This window comes from Cucumis sativus (assembly GCF_000004075.3).
Source record: "Cucumis sativus mitochondrion chromosome 1, complete sequence".
NCBI lineage: Eukaryota > Viridiplantae > Streptophyta > Magnoliopsida > Cucurbitales > Cucurbitaceae > Cucumis > Cucumis sativus.
The window spans coordinates 66,568-76,610 of NC_016005.1; positions in this window are offsets into that span (position 1 = coordinate 66,568).

A 10,043-nucleotide genomic window follows, 5' to 3' on the forward strand; every position below is an offset into this window, starting at 1 on the left:
CCTTCCACTTGAGGGATATTCTTGGATTTCAGACTCCTCCTATTTTACCTGGACTGATTTATGGAACTTAAGCTCGGATCGAAACTGAAAGCTAGACAGAAAGATCTCTCGCAACCCGTTCGAGAAATGGGAGAGAGATAAGTTTTAGCAGTTTCCCACCCAACCCAGTTGAATAGAAAGTGCTTAGGTCGCTGTGGAAGAAAGAGAAGGAGCCTCATCCATCTTTTCTCGGGATTGGAGTTTGAACATTCTTGAAAAGAAAGATTTCTTGTCCTAATCGACTAGGCTAGGTTTCGTAAGGCTGGCCGTCGGCCTTAACCTTTTTGGATTCTAATCTCAAGTCTTTGAACCCCATCAATGGAATATATAGAAAAAAAAGCGGAAAGAGAGGGAAAGAGATCAATGAATAAGGATGCGAGAGGGATCAGGAAGAAGAAATCTAGGGCATGCGCACTCGGGTCTTTCCTTCCCGCTACGTGGGCTTACTCGTTCAAGATCCTGACGCATAATTGGTCGTATGAGAACCTATACATACTAACTATGAAATTCCCTTCTCGCAGGTGGAGCGGCTGAATTCCGTCTTACTAAAGGAAACTAAAGTCATAGTTTTTCTTGCTGTCGCTGTAGTGGAAGGTTCTGTCGTAGCCCTTGTTGCAGGAGAAGAATTGAGTATTCCGCTTAGGCACGGGTGTCCCGAGTGGAAGGAATATGTCCGAAAAGGCCAACAATTCTTAGATCGAAGGACAGACCCCAAATCGCGAGGATGCAGTTTTGAGCCAGAAGTCCAGTCCGCTTCAAGGTCACGCTTCGGTACCTCGAGCTATGTAAGAGAAAGGGGAAAGCAGTGGTACGCTACTGTAGATAAGAATAACTTAGAGGGAGTGAACTATTAGATGCACAAGAAGATCAGTTCCAAGATTCCCAAGAATATCCCGTCCTTCGGACAGACGGGTTAATATGGATAGGACTGAGGACCTGTCTGGCCTTCGTAGCTTAATAATGGGATTTTGGAGGGAGCGAAAGTGTTAAATATTATTCGCATATTTCATTGCACCTTCGGACGGGAAATTGCAACTGGATGCATTGTCCTAGGACAGGTAAAAGAAATTCATGTGAACTGGTTTCAGGTCCGGATAAATACAGGATCAAGTGCTTTCACCGCTACGCTACGCTTCCGCTCCAATCAATGAACAAAGGCGCAAAGAATATTGCGAAAACGTAGGTTCAAAGAATATTGACTAGACTTAACAGGAGTCCGTAAGGACTAAGAAATCTAGGAATGAACTCCGTCTGAAATCTAGCACAAAGATGTCTGAAATCTAGCACAAATCAATGAATATTGACAATGAACAAGGCTCAAAGAATTTGAGTCTGCTTTCATTCTCGTTAATGAGTGAATTATTCTTTTCTTTTCCGCTCCGTGGGCGTCTATCAACTTCATTCCCTAGCTTAGGATCTTGTCGAGCAAGAGCATTCTGATCCGTCCGGAGGCGCAAAGAATATTGCCCTATTTACTTCCCTTGAAAGTGCACTATCTGCACCCTTGTTTTTGCATTGAATTTCATACTAGGACTAAAGCTATGCTATGTATGGGGAATGCTAAAGGAATCCTCCTGTGCCAATTGAAGTAATGAACTAGCGGATCGCATCACTAAAAAGAGGAAGAAAGTAGCCCACTGCGCGGTGTAGAGGATCCAAGAATTTGAGAAAGAATATTGACGCTCGACCCCCACTGGAAGAGGATGAAATTCTAGACAGGATGAAGAGACTAAAAGAAAAGGAAGAGGCAGAGGACAGAGAGGATAGGGTATGAAATAGGCGAGACTGAACTTAACCCCAGCAGAGGATTTTTCTCATGCAAGGCTCTTTGAATTTGAGAAGAAGAGTTACGGCCGAGGGAATCCGTACCAGTCCCAGTGATGAATCTGAAATCTGATTTCAGCCTCTGGTTGGAAGTCGCTATGCAAGCTAGCCCTTCTCTTTCAGACTGGGAGAAAGAGATATGACCTGCCGTACCGACTTCTTAAGTATAGAATGAAGACGAATGGGAATAACTTATGAAAAAAGGGAATGGGAATCAATCCCAGCGAGATCAAGAGGAAAAGGTCTTAAGGAAGAGCTTATCAGTCGAGACCAGGACGGGGAGAACTCAGTCTTAGCTCAGTTAATCAGTTTTTCAGATTGAAAAGGTAAGACTTCGAGTGGGGGTGGCATGTTTAAGGCGCAGGAGGCGGATCGGTTTCAAAGCAAAGTAGGAACTGCTCCGTCTAACCTGTGCGAAGGGTGCGATGAGCAAGGTTTGGTAGCGATAGGAAGAAGTAGGACTGCGAAGAGAGGTGGATGGGATCTTAGCTCCCGATACGCCGAATGCCTAATACCTTCCCGCCGGTCTTGGGTGGAGATCTGCCCCATGAAGGATGCTCGGACTCCCCGATTCTGTCTTCTTCTAGGCAGAGTATCAACCGATGGTTAAGACTTGAGTTACTTTCCGATATTCGTTTGGAATCCTTCCAATCTCGGCTATGATAGAAGAGAAATGGAGGTTGAGCCGCTCCGCTTCTTTTCTTTGCTGAAATCCAAATTAGTAGATTCACTCTCAAAGAAGAAAGCCGGGAGTACGAAAGGGAAATTCGAAGCCCATAAAGTAGGTCTTATGAATGAGGGAAGGAGATTTAGAACTCTTTCGGAAGAAATGCGAGACTGAGTTGACGAACGAAGGATCGTAAGTAAGTTGGTGCGCTTTCAAGGGAAGAGAAGAGGGATGAAATAGCTCGACCGTAGGGAGAGGGATGAAATAGCTCGACCGTAGGGAGAGGGATCCGTCCCAGGATTATGGCTTTCTGCTCGCCCCCTTTTGAAAGTTTCGAATTTCAGAGTAAATAGTAGCGGTTCTTTATTCAAAATAGCGTAATGATCAATCTTGCTTAGTTTCGCCACCCAAGGAGATTTGACAGTGGGAAATCCTGAACATTGGCGAGAGGAGAAGAACTGGATTGACTGACCTGATTTACCTACCTACTTTACCCCTACGTGGGTTGACCTAGGACCTGCCTGATTTACCTGGTCGATATGGATCATACATTAAGAACGGGTATTCCTTATTTGACGAATAGGTTATAGATCTATTCCCGAGACTGGAAAGGATGGGTTACCGCTCTCGAACAGAGGAAGCAAGAGAAATTAGTCTTCTTCCAAGTACTTGAACTTGAATCTCTCCCAATAGACCCAATAGAGATAGAGAGAGGCCTTGTGCCCGAGAAGGAAGGCGATGGAATTGAGCTCAACTCTATCGATGTGGAACCCGTACAGTCATCCAGTCTGAAAGTAGCTCATCCGGATAACCTCATCATCCAAGAAGCTTGACTGAGTTGGAGAGGTAACCGTCATATTATGAGAAGATAGAATCGGGGAAGAGGAAGACGGAGAATTAGAAGTTAGCCCAGTCAGGTGCGATTGATTTAAGGATGTTCCAAGGCCACCCATAGCGAAAAGGAGTCAACCCCGCTTATTTTGAGATGAGAACAAGAAGATGTCTTGAGTAAAGAGGGTATTCTTTACATAACTGATGCATGCGGCTGAGGCTGAGAGGGAAGTAGTCCTCCCCCTCCCAGTTGAATAGGAAAGATCGACCCTGAAGTGGAAAGATCGAGCGTGGACGACCGAGAGGGCCAGTTAACCCGAGGGATCGGACTCTTTACCCATATCCCGTAAATCTGATCATCACGGTTCCGAGCAATTCTCTGAAGTCAGGAGGAGAGAGAGGAGGAGTCGCTTTTCTTGCTTCCGCTTTCGCTGCAGAAGTAGTAGAAAGAGGGTATGAGTTAGGCGTGAATTGCCTTCTTTCATTCTCGGATTCTTCTGAAAAGCTATAAAGCTCTTCTTCTTTTTCTCAATTTCTTTATACCGATTGGGTATTAAGAAGGAGTAAATGGCACTCTGTAGGGCCGAGGTCAGAGAATATATGAACAAAGATTCCCCATGAGAGAAATACATAATCGATTCCAATACTCGGTATGACACAGCAACCCCAATCCCTTTCTTCAGAAGAAGTTGGAAGCTTCCGAATGTAGGATCTCAGCTGCTTTACTTACCAGATAGCAATCAGTCTGGCTCTAAGCAAGGGAAGATAAAGATAGTCTGTTTACGAATCTTCGTTGACTCGGTAACCTCATCGGTAAGGTATCGGATCCCGAAGAAGAAGGAAGACTGAGTCAGCGAGACCAGAGGATCAAGGTGAACAAGTCAATGAACAAGGCGCAATGAAATATGCCTTGAATGAATGAAAATGCTTCAAAAAAGAAGAAGAGGGCGCGTAGGCAAACTAAGACGCTGCGATACGGGCAGCAGTTTCCGTCTCCGTTTCAGAGGCAGGAATTATAGATAAGGAACTCTGGAAGAAGGGGAGGATGCCTCATCCGTAGCTGCTGAGGCGGTAGAATAAGTAGTTGAAGTTGAAACATTATATGCATAATTCACTTTGAAATCATCTCTAAAATGAGAAAAGATTCTCCATCCCGAACCGAAGGAAAAGAAAGATTCCAAACTAATGAAAGAGGAAAGTCCACATCGGGAAGTGGACGAGGCAGACGAGGCGACCCAAAGCAGAGGCACGCGCAGAGGCATATGTAATCCGAAGGAAGTGTGTCCGAATTCGATGAAGAGGCGGAGGGCGCTGTCCCTGGATCTCCGGCCCTTTGTTCATTTTTTCGGTCCCAGTTGAGTGCGAAGAAGTTCGAGTTTCTATATAGAAGGATCTCCTAGGTTTTACTTGGACGTCTTAGTTCTTCTTTAAGAAGTGGCCGTTTATGCTCTTCCTCTTGAGGATGCTGATCGGAGATCTCACAAGGCCTAAAAAGTCAATTATCCGGTCGTCCACGTAGCAATGGTGAAATGGATCCTTACCTATAAGTATAAGACCACCCTGGAAATCAGAGTGAAATAACCGCCCCTTTACGAGTCACAAATGAGTGAAAGGCCTTGATTTTAGTAGTGATCCGATCGATCCACGATCGAAGAACTGAACCTGCAACTTCCACTTTCGATTCAAGAGGGGAGGTTCAAAGAATATTGAGCAAGCCTATCCTATGCGACGGACTCTGATTTTTCCACTACAAGGGATGGTGGGGAATCCTCACTAGCCACCGTTCTTGAAAGAGTTTCGGACGTAGCGGGAGTTGCTAGAAGTTGCATTCTGAACTTCTGAAGAAGTATGATCCGGAAGCTCGTAGGAAGAAGTCGGCTGATCGAATGATCCTCGGGGTTCATTCCTTACCGCGTAGTGGGTCGTGGCTTTTAAGGCTTGCACTCCCGTAGAAGGAGTCGTCTTTGATTCTTTTCTGAGATAAATGCGCTTCCCTTCGTCAATATTCTTTGAACCTCGTCTTCTGACTTTTATTGCCTCCTCCTAAGACTTCTCTTTCCTTATTCATTGATTGTATATTCATTTGTCGGCGAATACGTGGTTCGGCCCACTTCTATCCGATGCTCCGGATCTTATAGGCGGCGAATCGCTTGCTTCTTTTCAGGTTTCCGGATTTAGGCTTGACTTACCGTAACGGAGAATAAGAGAGTTTGGCTTAGAATAGGTTTCATTCTCAATTTCACTTTCTACTTTCTGACTTAGGCTTGATTCTTGAATTGCTTAAGACAAGGGGTTTTGCTTTCTGACTCGTATGAGATCTTGAAGTAGGTTTTTACAAAGTATCAAACTCTGTTTTGAGAACCTCCTCGATCAAGAAGTTGAAAAAGAAAGAAGGAGCAATGACAAGATAAAGATAAGTTTTGATAAAGCTCTTCTTTGAACTTTGAATTGACTTTCTCTTGATATGAACTTCTAATATTTAAGGGGGCTATCCTTGTTTTAGTGGAATTCATGTCCTCCTTTTCTATATAATATAATATAGTATAGAAGAAAGCACTAATTGGGAGCTCTGCTCGTGCGAGTGAGGGACTAAGCTCCTCACGTAGGAACTCAAGAAAGCAAATACAAAAGTAGGAGGTTTGCGGAAATGGAGTCTCTTTCGAATTTTCTCTCATCTCAATTCCTCAAGTCTGTCTTAGTCACACCTATCCGCCGCTCAATATTCTTTGAACCTTGACGTCAAACTTTAGTGAATCATGACTAAAAGGACTAATCGCAACTAAAAGTACTAAGTTAGAAGGAAGTAGTAGTAGTATTGGAAGAAGAGAGGCTTATAGCAACCTTATGGGCTTCCCTCTTCGGCCGCCTGCACTATACCAGCGGAACTCGTAAGGGATCCCCGCCTTAGATAGAATTCTCTACGCGGAATAGAAGTGCCCGACCCGTCCTCCGTCCTCTTGAATGAAAAATCAAGCTCCAGATGAGTTGACCTATCCATTAAACAAGTCCGGAGGACCAGTCTCGCCCTCAGTCCTATCCATTAGAAAGAATGAGAAAGCCGTCAGTCCAAGAAAAATCAGAGAAAATGGACTTTTAGTTCCATCGCTATTTTGCAAGGTTTTGCTTTCTTTCCCCTTATATAAAAGAAAGCTCTCACTTTTTTCAGCCATTTGAGACTACTAGGTAAATCGCACATTGAGTCACTTTTTCCCCGCAAGAAAGAATGAAAAAATGTCTCAGTCGAGCTACTATGAAAGTTATTAGATCAAAGTCTCTATTTACGCTATTTTGAGTCATTTTGCCGCAATATTCTTTGCTCTAGACCTTTGTTTTCAAATAGTCATTTTTCAGACTTTCATGAAAGATCAGGAGTCGCTATGAATTAGCCTTGCTAACGCACCTTTCTTCGCTTCGCACCTTTTCTACTAAATAGTAAGACGCTCTTCTGAACGTCTTTATAAAGCTCTTCTTTCCATCTCACCGCTTTTATTGATCAGAATCTTTTCAAGAATAAGCTTGAATCGACCCTTTCCCATCTCGGCTACTATTGAGTGGTTTGGGCTGCGGGCTTAGGCTTAATACGATCTTTCTAGAATTTCTTCTTTTCTTCTTTTGGTCCTAGTCTTGTTTTCCCCCTTTCCCCTTCCCACTTCCCCTTTGTACTTTCCCTCCAGAAAGTCAGTCTTTCTCCTACTAAATCATTGATTTCTTCCTTTTCCAATCCATTCCCATTTTCTCTTTTCTTTTCTTGTTAATAAGTTCAATTGAAAGCTACTTATTGATTTGATTAGCCGAGTTTCAAGTTCAATTGATCATGACTAGGCTTTTTCTTAGCGTGAACCTACTTAAATAAAAGGAAGAAGACGAGAGGGAGTGCAAGCGGTTATTTTCTTTCATGCTTTCAAGGGCCCGGTAAGTCAAATCCCGCACCGCGCACCCTAGCGCTATCGGTCTCAGGTTAATTCCCCACGTAGCGGTAAAGAAGGTGGTCTGGTCTGTCTTCCAACTTCAAGAGAGACTGATAAAAGCGAACCACCCCTATTAGGGGCTTTCCCGAACGCTTGCTTCGTAAACAGACAAGGAAGGGATGAAATTCCATGAAATCAGTCCTCTCTTTTTTATGGGCCTCCTGATCTTAGTTCCCTTTCCGCGCGGATCTAGCTGCCGACCAAAAAGAAGGGAGAGCTTCGTCTCGAGCTTCAACGGTTCCGACTTCTCCAACTTCTCTTTCCGAGTTCAGTGCCACAGCTGAAATTCCAGAACTGATCTGATTCCTCCTCCTGGGGCCTCTCTCCCTCTGCCGGCACTGGGACTGGAACAAGTTGACTATCTTACTCATTCATCGTATAAATGGCTTAAAAAGAAGGGACTCCAACAGGGCACAACAAGAAAGAGCAAGGATGGCTCCAAGGGCACCCGCGCTATTTGTCCACGCCTGCCTCTTTCATTCTCTTGGCTTCAAGGTACCCCTTTAGCTTCGGATCCTAATAGTCATGACGTCTCTTTGAGATCTTTCTCTTTACCTGATTATTGACTGAATTGCATTCCCCACGAAAGTCTACCCTTTCATTACACGTTTTCACCGTTCAAAGATTGATTTTCTTTGCCTCGATACAAGCGGAAAGAAGGATTTTCACCTTCGCTTGTCCTCAACCAGCAATAATCGAGTTCTTCCATAAATCAGTCCAGAAGAAGATATGGAACTCAATCTGATAAATAATAGTACTTTGTCTTTGTCTAAAATAGTCCTTCGGACGACTCCGTCTCTCTTCTTTATGGGGGTCCCAGTTACTAGAGAAGCCCACCAGCTAAGATCCTGCTGAGGAATTCGATCTGTGGGGAGTACGATCGGAAGAGTGATAGCTCGACGTTTCGGAATCGGGCGTCAGAGGCGCAAAGAAGCTCTTCTCTTAAGATAAGAAGAGGGTATGAAGGAAGCCACTCTTCTGTCAAGGATTGGATCGGGAACACCGAGTTATCCTATGACTGAGGAAAGCCGTTCCAATACTACTTTATCAGGTCAATCAGGCCGCCGAGCTAGAAAGTTCCCAGGACTGAATAAAGAGCTAGACAAGAGTCTCGCTACAAAGTCCCACTGACCTATCCCTTGCTGGTGGATAGATATCTTCAGATATGGTCCCCTAGGCTCGACCCTTTCTTCCTTCTATCTTGTAAGTTGGTCGTATTCGACCCGAGGATAGGCTTTCTCTTGTTTCAAGAATTCCACTTTCTATTTGTTGGACGTACTAGAAGATGTGATTTATGAGATCTGAAGCTGGCAAGAGATGAGAGCAGAGTGAAGACCACTACACTAAGCAAGAAGACCTTTTCTAATCCCAAAGGAGGAGATAGACTAGCACCTTCTCGGCTGATTCTGTGCCCACCCTCAGATCTCATTACGGACCTGAGACTGCACTTCTTGCCAATGGCTCCCTTCGAAAGACAGAATTCTTCTTTATAGAATTCTCAGTCATATTCAATCTCTCAAGACCTCCTTCTTCCCTCTTTCCTAGGCCCACTCACTCCCACGATCAGGGAAAGGAGGAACTGAGGCGAGAATCCCATAAAGGAAGGTTAGAATATGCAAGACTCCCACGGGGCGGAGAGGTGCTCAGCTCTGCTTTTTCCCGAGAGAGGGTATGATCCCCTGGACTGGAAAGGATAGGTATTCAGTTCCCTAGTATTTTGATGATAAATAGAGAGATTGATGAATAGAATAAATAAGAATGAGAGAAGTTTCTGAAGAGATCTCTTGGACTATTTCAAGCCTTTGTTCATTGAGGCTAGGCTTTCCTTCTCTAAGCTTTCTCTTGTTGGCCTTCTGGCCTTTCAACCTCACCCACGGAAAGCGACCCCGTTGGTTTGAAAACGGCCTCTAGCCCACCACGTTCCACAAATCCCTCAGCCCCTTTCTCAACGGGCGTGTAGCCGTACTTTCGCGTCTTGGTTAAGGCTCGCTTCAAAATATCGAGCTTCTGCAGGGTTGGTAGCTCGTCGATGCAGAACCAGAGGCGCTCTTGCTGAGAATCGGCTCCAGATGAAGCACGGCTTTGATTGCTGTGTCGATCCACAAGGACAAAGCCGGCTTCAGTCCTTCTCGCATCTCTCCTCTCGCGCAGTGATAAACATCCAGGATCTCCTCACTCACCCACTTGCGGATGGAGAACAGATCCCCCTTATCCATCCGGTCAAAATCGAAAGGATTCCAGCTGATTCTGAACGGTCATTTTTAGTGAGATTCCCGTGCGCTCCGTCATCGGGTCCACATAGGCCGCACCAGCGGTGCCTTTCAGCAAGGCGTGCATCTCCTCGAGATTGCTCTTGGCAACGGCGTTGTAGAAATCTCGGTTTGTGCGCCGCCCATCTCTGCCTAGAACGGAGATAACGTCCTTGAGCACCCTCCGGCCCGCCAAGGCCCAAAAGGTTAGAGTCAGAACTCTTGCTGGTCTGGGATCAGGCCGTTGGCCATATTATCGAAGTGGTAGTCCTTGGAGATCGAAGCCCAGATATTCCAGTTCGGGCTACGGGCATCCAGCGGGTTCATCAGAATGTCTTTACCTTCCCGGTAGAACGCTTGGGTAAACTCTCCGGTCTTTTCATACACGACTATACGCTTACCTCTTGCCCGAACCTCTTGCATCAAGGCGAAAAACTGCTGGGATTTCCCCGTGCCTTGTGCACC